Source organism: Vanessa cardui, chromosome 4, assembly GCF_905220365.1.
Source record: "Vanessa cardui chromosome 4, ilVanCard2.1, whole genome shotgun sequence".
Classification (NCBI taxonomy): Eukaryota; Metazoa; Arthropoda; class Insecta; order Lepidoptera; family Nymphalidae; genus Vanessa; species Vanessa cardui.
In genome coordinates this window covers 1,986,525-2,001,517 of record NC_061126.1, presented here as the reverse complement: position 1 = coordinate 2,001,517, position 14,993 = coordinate 1,986,525, and the positions used below count along the sequence as shown (strand labels likewise).

General features: G+C 31.7%; 1 protein-coding gene across 2 annotated transcripts in view; it reads left to right on the top strand.

The window, feature by feature from the left end:
- Window positions 1–14,993, top strand: part of LOC124544135 (proton-coupled amino acid transporter-like protein pathetic) — a 62,370-nt gene that overhangs the window by 20,062 nt on the left and 27,315 nt on the right. The window contains exon 1 of one of the 2 annotated variants that reach the window (XM_047122588.1): window positions 5,345–5,490. The exons of the other annotated variant lie outside the window; for it this stretch is intronic. The gene's annotated coding sequence lies outside the window, so the exon portion shown is untranslated. Of the gene's footprint in view, window positions 1–5,344; window positions 5,491–14,993 lie in introns of those variants that run through there. 2 annotated transcript variants of the gene reach the window in all.

Below are 14,993 nucleotides of genomic sequence, written 5' to 3'. Positions count from 1 at the left end.
TCCCACTTTTGGGATAAGGCCTCCTATTCCATTAAGGAGAGGATTTGGAACATATTCCACCACGCTGTTCCAATGCGGGTTGGTTGAATGCACATGTGGCATAATTTCGATGAAATTAGACACATGCAGGTTTTCACGGTGTTTTCCTTCACCGCCGAGCACGAGATAAGTTATAAACACAAATTAAGCACATTGGATTTTAACCCGCAATCATCGGTCAAGATGCACGCGTTCTAACCCCTGGGCCGATGGCCCTGCTTCGGCCAATGACGTAGAAACAAACATATGACAACCGCTTCGGTGCACTAGTACCGTAATGAATCACACATCTATATTTTTTTCAGACAATTATTCTAATGTATAGCATAGGTAGGCGGACTGGCGAATAGGTGGATAAGAAATGGTCATCACTGTATAGGCATTGACGCTGTAGTTACTCTGACTCAATCATCCTTCTAATCGAAATATCACAATCCTTGACAATAGTATATATAAAGATTTAGTTACCACGATATTCATTTAATTTCCATTGTAAGTAAGGGACGGGTTGTTAGTTGTAAGTAAAAGGAAAATATTTTTCTGACTTTATCCTTTGTAACAATGTAGCCCTCTTAGAATGTTATCTATATAGATATCATATCATGAACTGAAACTGAACTGTAGTTTATATTAGTGGATTGTCTCATTAATCGTACTGTGACGTTTACAAATCTAACGTCATCATTATACAGAATGATTATTTTTACAATGATATATTTTATATACTATTTTGTTAATTATTCAATAAAAAACTTAATTGATGTAAAATAAACAAATATTATTATAATGTATTTAAAAATAAATATGAGACTACATCACATACATTACTCTGATCCTAATGTAAGCAGCTAAAGCACTTGTGTTATGGAAGATCAGAAGTAACGAAGGTACTACAAACACCCAGACCCGAGACAACATAGAAAACTAATTATAGTCTACATCGACGCGGCCGGGAATCGAACCCGGGACCTCGCCGTGGCGTACCCATGAAAACTGATGTACACACCACTCGACCACGGAGGTCCTCATAATTATTATTTCATATTAAAAATAAATTAATTTATAAGGGTAAGATAATATTTTACGTTGAATAAGTGGTCATGTCGCTATATAATATAAGATAACTCTCTAGGTCCTAAACTCATCACCACAAACATTTATAATAAAAAAAAAATAAGACATTCTACTTCAACTTAGTGGAGTATGCTAAGTAGGTACCACCTAATCATCAGATATTTATCCGCCTAACAGCAGGGTTAGGTAGCCAATGTAACAAGGTTAGGTGGGTAAGTGGCGAAGCGACGATGTAGAGAATAGTGAAGTGGTGTTTATCAGCGATGGTGACTAAATATCAGTTCCATTTCCTTACCGCTTAACAACAAAAAAATATCTTTATCGTACACTATAAACTATAATCGTCCATATATACATTTTGGAATATCAGCTGTTTCAGCGCACGAACTTATAATTGAATACCTACATTCGTTTGTTTTCACACGTACTTTATCTGATCGAGGACATAATCTCACCGTCCGTTCAGCCTCCTTCGTGTCTTCAAAATTCTAGTTGATATTAGCGAAATGATCTATCATGTCTCGATATATCTTAAGCTCCCGAGCGAGTAACTGAAACGAATTGTCGACGATAATAAACAAAACGTTTCATTTCATTGAAAATATATTTTCTTTTATGAGAATTATGAAACATAACACTTGTATTCTTCTAAGAACATGTCATACATCAAAATAAAAAAAATAAAATCATATTTTATATTTGTATTTTAACAATTAAATCGTAAATCTTTAACAATGTCTGGGCTGTGCATTCTATAGTTTTTCTTGTATGAAACAATTAGTCATATATGAAATCATCTGTGGATTGTCGTAAATAAAATGTCAAAATCGACGAAAACAAATCAATATTTTAATAATGACTAAGTGGACTTAACCGTCTGTACTTCAAGTACTTATGTCTCTGCGTCATTGGTCAATCTTTTCTTGTTGGGTTCATCCCGTATTGGGATTCCCTTCCCATCTGCATCGTAAATCTTGAGACTTGCTTCAACTTAACAGGAAAATAAATGTTCAGAGAGACGGCTTAATTTAAGAACTTAATTTAAATAATATAAAGTCATATGAGGTCACCACAGTCAAATATGTACTCCCATTAGTCTTGCACCTAATTATTAATCGGCAGTATGTTCTTATCCAGTCAGTATATTGGAGGTAGGAAATGGTTAAAGAACCGTGTTTCGCACTCACTTGTGCATTGTGAATGAACGAATGAATGAATCGTTCAGAGACAAAAACTTGGTATGTCTGTTTGTAATATAACCGCTTTTTACTAAATATGTATTTATACAAGGTAATTTTTGTCTATCCGTCTGTTTGTTCAGGCTAATCTTTCAAACGGCTGAACAGATTTCGACGGTACCTTTACTGATATGATGTTTGTGTAATTCGGAGTACCTTAGGAGACAAGTATGACTTTTTTGTTAAATTCGAAAGCTCACTTAATGGCGGGCACAGCTAGTAATTAATAAAGTTAATTAAAAATATCAAAAGCAAAATTTCTTAAATTAAAAGGATCAAGTCTGTATTTATAAAACAAAAATACTTGGTCTTTGTTTGTAATTATTCGACTAATTTGAATACAAACTTTAGTTGATAAGTTTTGTATACGCATTTAAGACCTTTTAATGATTTTTAAACAAATTCATGATTTCTTGTCAACAGACTTTCAATTAATAGGGTCCGCTACTAGAGAACACAATATATATTTTTTTACATTACATAACATAAACAGCCTGTAAATTTCCCACTGCTGGGCTAAGGCCTCCTTTCTCTTTGAGGAGAAGGTTTGGAACGTACTCCACCACGCTTTTCCAAAGTTCTAACCACCGGGCTATATCGACTCTGCATTTTATTTGAATTGTTTTCTTTTTCAAATAATTTAGACAAAATATTATGTTTAAGGAACGCAGGAATTATTTTTTCCTCAAGGCTCGGTAATCCTATCTGGGCATCCTCGCATTTCAACTCATATATGTAACAAAAACGCCTTTTTTATGGTTAGCTCCTTCGTAACATACAATATTAATCAAGAAGAATACCATTCTTGGAAAATCTCCTCAAAATAAAGTCACCTTAAATATAAAATATACATTGGACATAAAAGCAAAAAGGTACTCTATGATATCACAATAAACACCTACAAAATTTTGCCATCCCCTCAGGGGGTAGAAGGGATTTGAATTTGTGCTTTACAAATTTCGGGATGGTATAGTCCTAGGATCAGTTTAGCGAGTACTAATGTGCGAAATTACCAAATTTATCACTTCGAGGATGAGGTTTGGAGCTTATTCCATGGTGGTGGATAAAATATTAATAATTATGACAATATTATCAATACCAACGAAAGAATAAATACAAAAAAGTAGAAAACTCCTTTATAGGCTTTATCGATAAAACAATCGGTTTTTATTATTCTTTTCATTCTGATGAAACTCATCCATTTCAGATTACTAGGAATAAATATACAGTATGAAATGGCTAAACTATAAAAAGTGTATATTTATTAATTTCAATGAAATAAATGCAGCCGTACTCTTTTTTTTGCTATGTTGCAACATACAAGTTTTTTTTAATTATCGTCATTATCAACAAAAAATTTGAATTAAACTTAGTAATATGCAAATTCATAATTTCTTTTAGTCAGATTACAGTAATCATCAAGTTTAGATCACTGGACGAACCAATTAGCAGCTGTGTAATTACTCACAGAACACTCTTTGAAACAAATATCTAACTACTAATTACCGCTAATCATGTCTAGACTCTATGATTACAATATATTTGCATTCGAAATTACAACGTTCCGTTTAACATTAGCTTTACCAATTTATAAAAAATATTCATTCATTCATTTGTGGTGAAAAATCGAGGATTTAATATTCATTGGTATTTGATTATCGTTGTTATTTCATTGTATTTGATTTATATAACTTGATCTTTACTATCTGTTGAAGTGTATACAGAAAAGTCCACCGTAATTAACAACTAGTTTTGCTCAGTTCTCCCACCAAAATATGTTTTTTATCGGTGTTGCTAACTTCAAAATTATAAGTCCAAAAATTATGATTTTTAAATTAAATTTAAAATTGCTTGTATACTTGAATAATGTTTTGTAAATTTTTATTTGATTTGATAAATTATTTTTGTCATTAATTTAACCTTTTGAATGACTAATGTTTGTAATAGGTACAGAAGTTGGTTATAAAAACAAAAGAATAAGAAAGGTATGAACAACGCATCTGTGGGAATTCCACAGATACATGAAAAATATACATAAATAGATATATAGCTAAATTGGATGTCTCATATAATATAAGGCATAGCTTTTGCAACATTAGGTGCTAATAACGATTAGTATTATTTCTGAATTTAATTAAACTTAATTCTTTTGCGTATTCAAACCAATGTCCAAATTTATTGTATAGATGAAAAACATGAGACTTAATATAAAATTAACTATATAAAAATCATAAACCATTATTTAAGTACAACCAATTATAGTTACTATTAACTTAAACCTAGCTAGTTCCGTCTGATACTCGACAACAGAGATTCAATAAATATTTGCAACAATTTAGTTATATTCTTATCAACAGATCTCCAATCGAAATTACTACGTAATATTATAAGACTACATATAGGTTTTGTCAAAAAACATTTTATAGATTTTTGTTTAAGATTATAAAAAAATAAATAAAAAGTATAATAGAAAAAAGGGAGTAGAAATCGGTGGAGCGGGGGCATGCCCCCAACTTCTATATGATATTATGATAGTTAATGCATACGAGTCTCTTACCCTTATATTTCTAGACAATACAAAAATGAACTATGTACTCGTAGCAGAATAATTGAATAATCTGGAATAAAAAACTTTATCCTGAGCTATTTTAACAAACACCAAAATACCGTCTAGATACCTTCGATACAGACATATCAGCTTAATTTCCGGGTTAACTGCGCATCAAAATCAAAATAAACTTTATTCAAGTGGGGTTTTACAAGCACTTTTGAATCGTCATTTAACATTTAACTGAAGCTACCACCGGTTCGGAAAGTAGATTCTACCGAGAAGAACCGGCAAGAAACTCAGTAGTTACTCTTTTTTCATCATGTAAGGAACAGTTAATATATTTCACAGATTCGCGCAGATTTCTTGGGACAGTACTGCCTACCAAATTATTTACGAACCATTCGCCGTTTGATCTAGAAAAAGAGTATAAATATTAGAATTTCCTTGAAAATCATACTGTATAATAGTATGATTGTTGGTTGAAGATTGAAGTCGTGTATTTGATGTAAAACCACACGTGATTACAGACGTAGATAATAGATGCCTCTTTGTGATAACACAGTGTTTAGTTACAAATATAATAAAGAGGTGAGTACATTTTTTATACACGGGTTTTATTTGTTGGTTAATTTTATTGTACCGCAAATTATCAATATTGTTTTTTTTATTCTTATATTATTTATCGAAAAGATAATTCCATCAAAACAAAGAACCCCTGAGATCTTGAATTAATTAATTGCAATATCAAATACAAATTATATGATTAATATGTTATAGTAAAATTTACTCTTTATTTCATTTACATGATTGATCAAAGTTAATTATTTTAAAACATTTATACGATTCTGTGTTCAGCAATGCGTTGATTGCGAACTATTTATTGATAAAGGTAATAATGAAATAAATTTGTTATCTCTTTAAATTTAAAATTTTATACAATAAATGTAATTTTAATTAAATATATTATCCTTTCTTCTTAATTTGGTATTGTAATTAATCTTACCAAGCCAAGATCGGCCAGTAAGCGGAGATTACCCGATGTATAAACTATATCCAAGATAAAATTTCCCGTAATTAATTTAAATATCATGTAATATTAAACGAAAAATCCTTGTACTTCTAAATCGTAATATATATACATCTATTTTATACTCGGCAACGCCTCTAACGATTTGGTCTATTTCGTATTCAGGTAAGATTTTATTCTTGAAGTTACGATAAGTTAGCTTTGCGTAAAAATATGTAATATTAAAAATTATATATTAGAGCCTAGCGGAGCCTTTAAGTCGAACAAAATTATGTAACATGTTAATACGAACAATTTGCCTAGAAATTGAATATTTTCAGTTTCTATGGTATATTATTTTACGATAAATGTGTCTTTCTATAAGATTATAAAATCGTGTTTATCTTTAATAATATATAAAGCCTCTTAACATTCCATTAATTGCAATAAAACAGCGAGACATAAGGTTGAATACCATTGACTTACCTTGAAAGTGATTTGTGATTATGTTCTCAGTAAACAAAGAAAAGTTTGTGATAAGAATGCCTTTGAAAATAGCACGAAAATGATTCTTACATTCCGATTATATTCGCCGTTTAATCACTAAAAAATTGTACCGTAAATATGTGTGAAAAATAATAACTTTACGTATTTTGAACTTACACACAGCAAATACAAGATACATTTTACGCTTGTTTATTTCCGTTTGATTATTACATACTTCTCATTTCTCTATAGTATTTAGGAAGTTATATTGTCGAATTTTTCGTACATTGTTTGGGACTTTCTTTTCATTTCTTGATGTTAACTTAACAATACTAATAGAATTCTAAAAAGACCAAAAAGTGAAAATTGAAGGCTACAAGATCAGGGTGAATTCATAATGGCAGTGATCCAAATCTGTGGTCTTGAACAATGGTTAAAGTTAAAGTTTCTGTAGGTTAATCAATTTTCATCACCAGTGGTCAGTCTTTTCAAAAACGTTTCGATTTCAGTTTATTTCAATAGATAAATGCATCCGTACAAGATTCATTTCGATTTATTTTAGTGAACTTTTTTTTGTTTGATCTTACTTTATCTCCTCAGCCAATGTAGCTCCAATTTTTTTTAAGTAGACTTTTCGACCAGAGCTAGCTTAATCTTTGTCACCATATTACCCAGGCATTATTTTTTATAAAAAATAAAAATTACTATTAATGAAATTATTTTTTATTTCATTTGTTCTACACTAATTATTTTAATAACAATCGATACAGCGTGACACATATGCAACAATATTAAATAGAAGGGAACTAAGATATCATGATCCAAGTGCATAGTGTCTGACTTATTCTTCAAAGCGATGCAAACAATACTTAGTATGGCTTTTAGCGATAGAATATCTGTAATAACTGGCCCAGACAGTTTCGCACAAAGACCATCAATTAGTTGAGAAGTTATAGAAGACCGTATATATACACAGAGAAGTGCACACGAAAGAAATACGTAGTAATTTTTTAAAGTAATATCTTGTAAATGTCCGCCCTACATTTAATTCAATATAAAGTAAAGTAAAGTGACAGCCTGTAAATTTTCCCACTGCTGGGCTGAGGCCACCTCTCCCACTAAGGAGAGGGGGCCAATTTAAATATCATGTAATATTAAACGAAAAATTCTTGTACTTTTAAATCGTAATATATATATTCATCTATTTATTTTGATAAGTTTAATTAATTCAATAAAATTTATATTAAATGTAATAATCAGCGCTTGGGAGTCAATTTAACCAATATTTTCGTTAAATCTGTCATTCTGGTGACTAGGAGTTGATTGATTAATAACTATAAAAACATTGAGTTTATAATTGTTCAATTACTAATTACACTTATAATGTAACTATTATTCAACGTCCGGCTGACACCCTAATCATATACAGCCTTCCGGCACATTGCCAAATATTAAAGATATTAAGATTTACACTAAAAATGTAAATTTAGATATATTTCCGTATATGCGTGCTTATATAAAGAAAATAAATACCTTAATTAATTATCCATACAACGTGAATTATTAACTTGTTTATATAAAATTAGAGTCGAGATGGCCCAATTAACCGATGATTGCGGGTTCAAACCCAGGCAAGCACCGCTGATTCATGTACTTAATTTGTCTTTATAATTCATCTCGTGCTGAGCGGTGAAGGAAAACATCGTGAGGAAACCTGCATGTGTCTAATTTCATCGTAATACTGCCACATGTGCATTCTACCAAACCGCATTGGAACAGCCTGGTGGGCTATATAATATGTTCCAAACACTTTCCGTAATGGGAAAGGAGGACTTAGCCCAGCAGTGGGAAATTTAAAGGCTGTTACTTTACTTTACTTTAGATAAAATTTATTAAAAATTAGTTCTTCAATATAATTTTTTTATTTGTTTTTAAAAAATACTGAAATTGTTATGGAACTATAAACAAATCAAGCAGAATCGTCAGTTACAGGATTTTATATGTTTTCTACATTAGTTTCTCCGAAGTTACTTTTTCGATTACGTCAACTCTTTCAATAATAATTATACTTAACTTACAGGATTAATGACCTGAGATGGCCCAGTGGTTAGAACACGTGCATCTTAACCGATGATTGCAGGTTCAAACCCAGGCAAGCACCACTATATATATACATATGTGCGCATGTGTCTAATTTCATCGAAATTCTGCCACATGTGCATTCCACCAACCCGCATTGGAACAGCGTGGTGGAATATGTTCCAAACCCTCTCCTTAATGGAAGAGGAGGCCTTATCTCAGCAGTGGGAAATTTACAGGTTGTTACTTTACTTTACTGTACTACAGGATTAACATACAATATGCATTATTCTCCATATTATGGACGTAATTCGAACAAAACAAATTCGGAAAACACGTTTCTTACGAACGTTGTCGAAAGTGTAGGAGATGTATGTTAGCATAGTTATGTTAATTGAATGTTTTTTATAGAAACCTACGACCCCCCCCCCTTCCCTCTTACTTCATTTTATACAACATTGTTTGTAAATATACTTTAGAATTTACGATCGCTACTATTTACGGGGACAGAGCAATTCCAATATTGTAATTTATCTTCCAATATTTTCTGTTATTGTAAATAATAAAATGTAATAACTACCGTCTGTTCGATTAGCGACATTCATATCGGCTTTCAATGCTGATGAACAAATTATTCGATTCTGAGAAGCTAGCAGGAAAATTCTCTTAAAAATATATTATAGTTATTTTGTTAACAAATAAGTCAGAAAAATCGGCAAAAGTTTCGGAGATTTTCCTGACTTATGTAAGATCTAAGTTTATTTCTTCAGTCATTAAACTCATATCTAAGATAAAAAATTATAATTTCACGGGACTAAATTTTAATATGGAACCGTAAATTAACAAAAACAAATGCAATCTTAGACTTTTAACATACTGTATATATGTATACTGTGAAGTATACGCGGCGATAAGATGGCATGAATGACGACCTCCATGGTGGAGTGGTGTGTACACCGGTTTTCATGGGTACGCCACTCTGTGGTCCCTGGTTTTCTAGATTACCATCAGTTTTCTATGTTGTCTTGGGTCTGGGTGTTTGTGGTACCGTCGTTACTACTGATTTCCATAACACAAGTGCTTCAGCTACTTACATTGGATCAGAGTAATGTATGTGATGTTGTCTCATATTTATTTATTTATGTTGGCATAAGAGGGGAGCATGTCATTTGCCGTCATGGCTTACAAATCCTAACCCCCATAAAAATTAATATTTATTTATCTCCTCCATCTGCGTTACTGTACCTTTACCCTTTTAAGTTGACACTAAGTACAGTCCTAGTTGAAACTTATATGGAGATTAGTGGCTAGCTTATTACCGTGATAGAGATACAATAGGCGGTGCTAAAACATGGTGGAATAAGCAACTAATCTTCTCCCTAAGGGGCCATTACAGGGTCGTTTACTCGTTTACAGTTAGTGTTTTGGGTGTCAACGGAAATTAATTCAATTAAAATTTAACAAAAAATGCTGACCTCTCTTTAAAAAAATATTTTTGATATCTTGAAGTCCCGGAAATTCCCGGCACTTTAATTGAGCCGAGATGGACCAGTGGTTAGAACGCGTGCAACCGATGATTGCGGGTTCAAACCTAGACAAGTACCACTGAATATTCATGTGCTTAATTTGTGTTTTAATTCCTGCATATGTCTAATTTCATAAAAATTCTGCCACATGTGTTTTCCACCAACCCGCATTGGACGAGAGTGATGGAATATATTCCAAACCTTCTTCTCAGAGGGAGATGAGGCCTTAGCCCAGCTGTGGGAAATTTACAAGCTTCTGTTATTATTGTTGTGAGTCTGTATAATTATTTATTTTTTACGCTATAACGTCTAAACTCTTCAACATATCGCCATGATAGTTTGCACAAACATTATCAAATGATCAAAGAGTACCATAGGCCTTGTCCCCCTTTCGACACGCAGACAAAGCCTCGGACGGAAATTATACATTTACATATGTTTTTCAATTACAAGAAGCAAAGTCAGTACCAATATAAAATACGTAATTACTCTAGGCTTAATTATTTTCACAAAAACTTCAGATGCGACATTAAACAAATAAGATTAACCTAAAAAATAAGATTTATTTAGATAAGATTCGGTAAATATTTTAAAGTACAAAAAAGGATATAAATAAACGAAAACAAAGTCACTCGAATTAAGATTTAATCTCGAAACGAGGCCAAGGAAACGCCATTTTCTTTTCGTTACATTGTTGGGCATTAAATTAGTACAAACACTGTAACAGTACGCCTTTTAAAATGACAACAATTGCTGTAATACAATATATAATTCATATTAAAAAAATATATTAAAATTACAGTTCCCAAGGTTGGTTGTTAGCATATTGGCTAAGTAAGAATGGTTACAATATCTTCCAGCGCCAATATGGGCATTGGACAGTGGTGTTCACTAACAATTAGGTGTCCTATTTGTTAGTGTACCTATTTGTCAATACATAGTATAAAACAAAGTCGCTTTCTCTGTCCCTATATCCCTATGTATGCTTAAATCTTTAAAACTACGCAACTGATTTTGATGCGGTTTATTTAATAGATAGAGTGATTCAAGAGGAAGGCTTTTGTATATAATACATGGTCAAAATAGTAAAGAAACGCTGTCAATTTTTGATGTTGGTAATGTGTGTGTTGGTAACTAAACAATCAACCCAGGAAACGAAACGATCGCCTCCTGGCTATATTTATTTATATGTATATAATAAATTTCACAAAAAAAGACCAGCTGAAATTCTTATTGCGCTTCGCTATTCTTAGGTCAAGATAGTTTCTTTTCCGAACCGATGGTGTTTAATTTTACTACAAATAAGTGTAATGCTTTCATATTTAATAAAGGAATTCGAATGTAATGTCATCATTAGTGACATGACATCACTGATCCAATGCTGAACCAGAGCAAGCAATAAATAACAAAGCGACGTATGTCATTATATTATATATTATACTTTAATCACCAGTTACTTTTTTGTGTCGTTTTGTTCCATCAATACAATATATTCATATGGTTTATCTTCTTATTACGTACTTACATTTAAGAACGTAATATAGTATTTTGCGTCATTATACTGACTCACCCTTTAAACCACAACCGGAACTACTTTCCAAGTATAATTTTAAAGAAGAATACTTGTATCCATCAATCGTATAGAGAAATAGCAAAATGCTTTGTAATCGTTTTAAATTTTTGTTCATCATAAAGAATATTAATTTCGGAATTTACTCAAGTGTACGATAAATATGCTCGGGTAGTCTATTAGTTCTGCATCAGTACTCAGTAGTGTATCTAATTTAAATAATTACAATTAATAAAGTTATTTTTATAACTAAACAAGGTTATTTAAATTAACGTATTGTGCAAAGAATTTAGTGATATTCGAAATTTGAAAATCAACAACCTACTTTTTCTGCTCTTATTCGATTTTTTTTTATTTATAAATCTGGTGCTTTTCAATACATTTCTTACTATTATTATCTCTATATACTATTATCTCTCTTCTCATCTCCAATTAAATGCCGTGCTTTGAAATAGTTTGAAATCTAGATAATTAAGCCGCTTAGTTTTTTTTATTTAAATTACGGATAGCAAGTAACAATTATTAATATCTATTATAATAATACACTTTTCTATTGTTTATACTGTAATCAACATTGTTATTAAGTGAGTAAGGTAGGTAGGGTTTTACCTCGACGCTGAATAACCTACAAGAATGTACTCTGTAAAAAAACAGAGGTAGCTTAGATGTTGCCAATTAATAATTATTACTATAATGAATCTCACAATTGTTTGATAATAATACATCGTGAGGAAACCTGTCAATACACTAAGTAGTGCGATTAAAGGAGACGGTTACTGATAAATATTATTATCAATATTTTGTTCAAGTTCGTTGAAATAAGCAACGCTATCAGCAAGTGCAACGCATGTGCGTTGTTTCTTATTTATTTCCATTTTCGTTTATTAAACACAGATATTCTACTTATATGGATTTGGGCTACTTATAATAAGTTCAACTCACTGTATCATTTATCCTATTCTTTTTCCTAAATAGTCAAATGTGAGGGGCGTTGGTGGAAAAGGAGAGTCCGATTTTTTGTCTATGTACCGGGCACTCTTGCCCACCTAGCGACGCCACTGCACGTGAGATCCCTTCTGAAAAAATATTTCTTTACCATGACCATTTAAAATTATACATTATCTGACTTAATATTGTTTTCAATTATTATCCATTGAAATGTCATGCGCCTGTGGGTATTTTAAATTCAGACATTGCACAAGATATGTGGCGTATATCAATGAGAAATACTCGATGAGGGATAAAAGAGGATATCGAAATATCATTATTACATCCACGGAGGGAAGTCTAGACTTCTAGCAACGCTATGATATTTAAATCAGCTCATAAATAACCGTCTTGTCGCATAAATCATAATGCCAGTCTGTAAATAGTCATGTAAAAAGGTGCCGGTCTGAACTAAGTTGTACCACATATTTTTTAAATAATTACGAAACGATTTATTTTTATTCATAACATATTTGATCCTACTTAATAGATATATAATTTCTCTATATGACATTAAATGTCAGGTACATGATAACATATTCGCCTAACAACGAACAAAATAATGATATATCATTGTTATATCTTTAATAATATTATAAATGAGAAAGTAACTCTGTATGTCCATCGCTCACTCACGACCAAATTGCTGAACCAAATTTGATGAAATTTGGTATGAAGCAAACTTGAACTCTAAGAAAGGACATAGACTACTTTTTTGCCTGACACATGACAACCAACATCTATAACGAGAGCGTAGCTGCGAGCGACTACTAGTATTATAATAAACCAGTCACTTAGTCCCTTGAAGTTGAAATTTCAAAAAAAAATATTTTCTTAGTGATGGAAAACGAAACGATAGGAATAACCAAGCTAAACCTGTACCAGTAGTTACGGAGAACTCTTGATGATCTCGCGACGCGCCCCGGCTTCGCACGGGTGCAATACCGATACTAAATATACAACAGAATTTGTTTATTTACGACATCACATTAGAAACTTCTAAAATTATCAGTGTTTGTTAACTATATCTCTCGAATCACTCTATCTACGAAAAAAACCGCATCAAAATCCGTTCCGTAATTTTAAAGATCTAAGCATACATAGAAACAGATCATGGTAAGCGACTTTATACTATGTATTAAATGATGATGATAATGATAAATAAACTAACCTATGTGACCAATCAAATAAAATTGCAATGATAATAGTTCAATTAATTCGTTACACGACTATGTTTCAATCATATCGTAAATTTATGACGTTAATATTGTCCTCGACGAATCATTACATAAATACAACGAGAGGAAACCTGTATGTTTCGGATGAATATTTGCAACACGTGTTTCCTATTGGAACGTGATGGAATAAGTACCTGAAGAAGCTTATCTGCTTTTTACTGGTTATTACAGGTTTTAACTTTGTCTTTATTGTTATTACTGTGAATCAGTATCTTTTCAATATAAACTTAATTCCGATTAAAAAGTACTTAACCCTCTCGAATGAAGGGAACCCTGATTTGATTTCACAGATTAGGAAAACAATAGCACATCAAATATTTGCTTTTAATAGTGAGGGGAATTCTCAGACACATTAGCCACTATTAAACTTAACTATCACCGATAAATACAGCTAAATAAAATACAAGATAATAACTCAGATAAGAATAGATAACAATCTCATTGAAAAGGAAATTCTTATATATAAGGTATCATTTTCATAAGGTTATTGCAAATATGTTTAAGAAAACATATATCTTCCTAGCGTTTAGTTAAAAAAATACGCGACAGTCAAGAAACTCTGAAATATTTGTATAAAGAATGTCTGCATCGTTGCTCTCAAACGCAGATCAAGTCTTGGATTCAAACCATAGGTTGGGGAAAAAAATTGGGGTTTTTATGTTTCTGCTTTTTTATGAATTATCAGTAGCAAGTTGGAATTTTATACATATATTACTTTGAACACACGTCAAGGCATACGACCTATAACTGAACTCTTTCCGTACATTGATCTGCCATCCCACTAAATTATTAGAATGGGGAATATTTTATGTACAAAAAAGTACTTAAATGATAAGTTGAAAAGGCAATATTTTTCGGGGAATACTTTAATAAATCATATTCTATTTATTTTAATCCAAACGGATACTTATATAAATTACAATTTGGCGGAGGCGTTGATTGCTGGGATTAGCGATTTTGGAAAACTAGTTTAAGTGCACGGTTTCGCATGTCTTTTAGAGGGGTACGGGGAGGGAGAGGAATGGGAGGCGGCAGTCGTAGTTCGTTTTTTATTTATGTACATTTATAAAATTAATATAAATTATATGCTTGTTGACTTCCAGGCATGATTTATTATATACATATGTTATAATACTTAACTAACATGACATTGCATTTTTAAATGTTGAAAAAGAGTAACTACTGACTTTCTTGCCGAT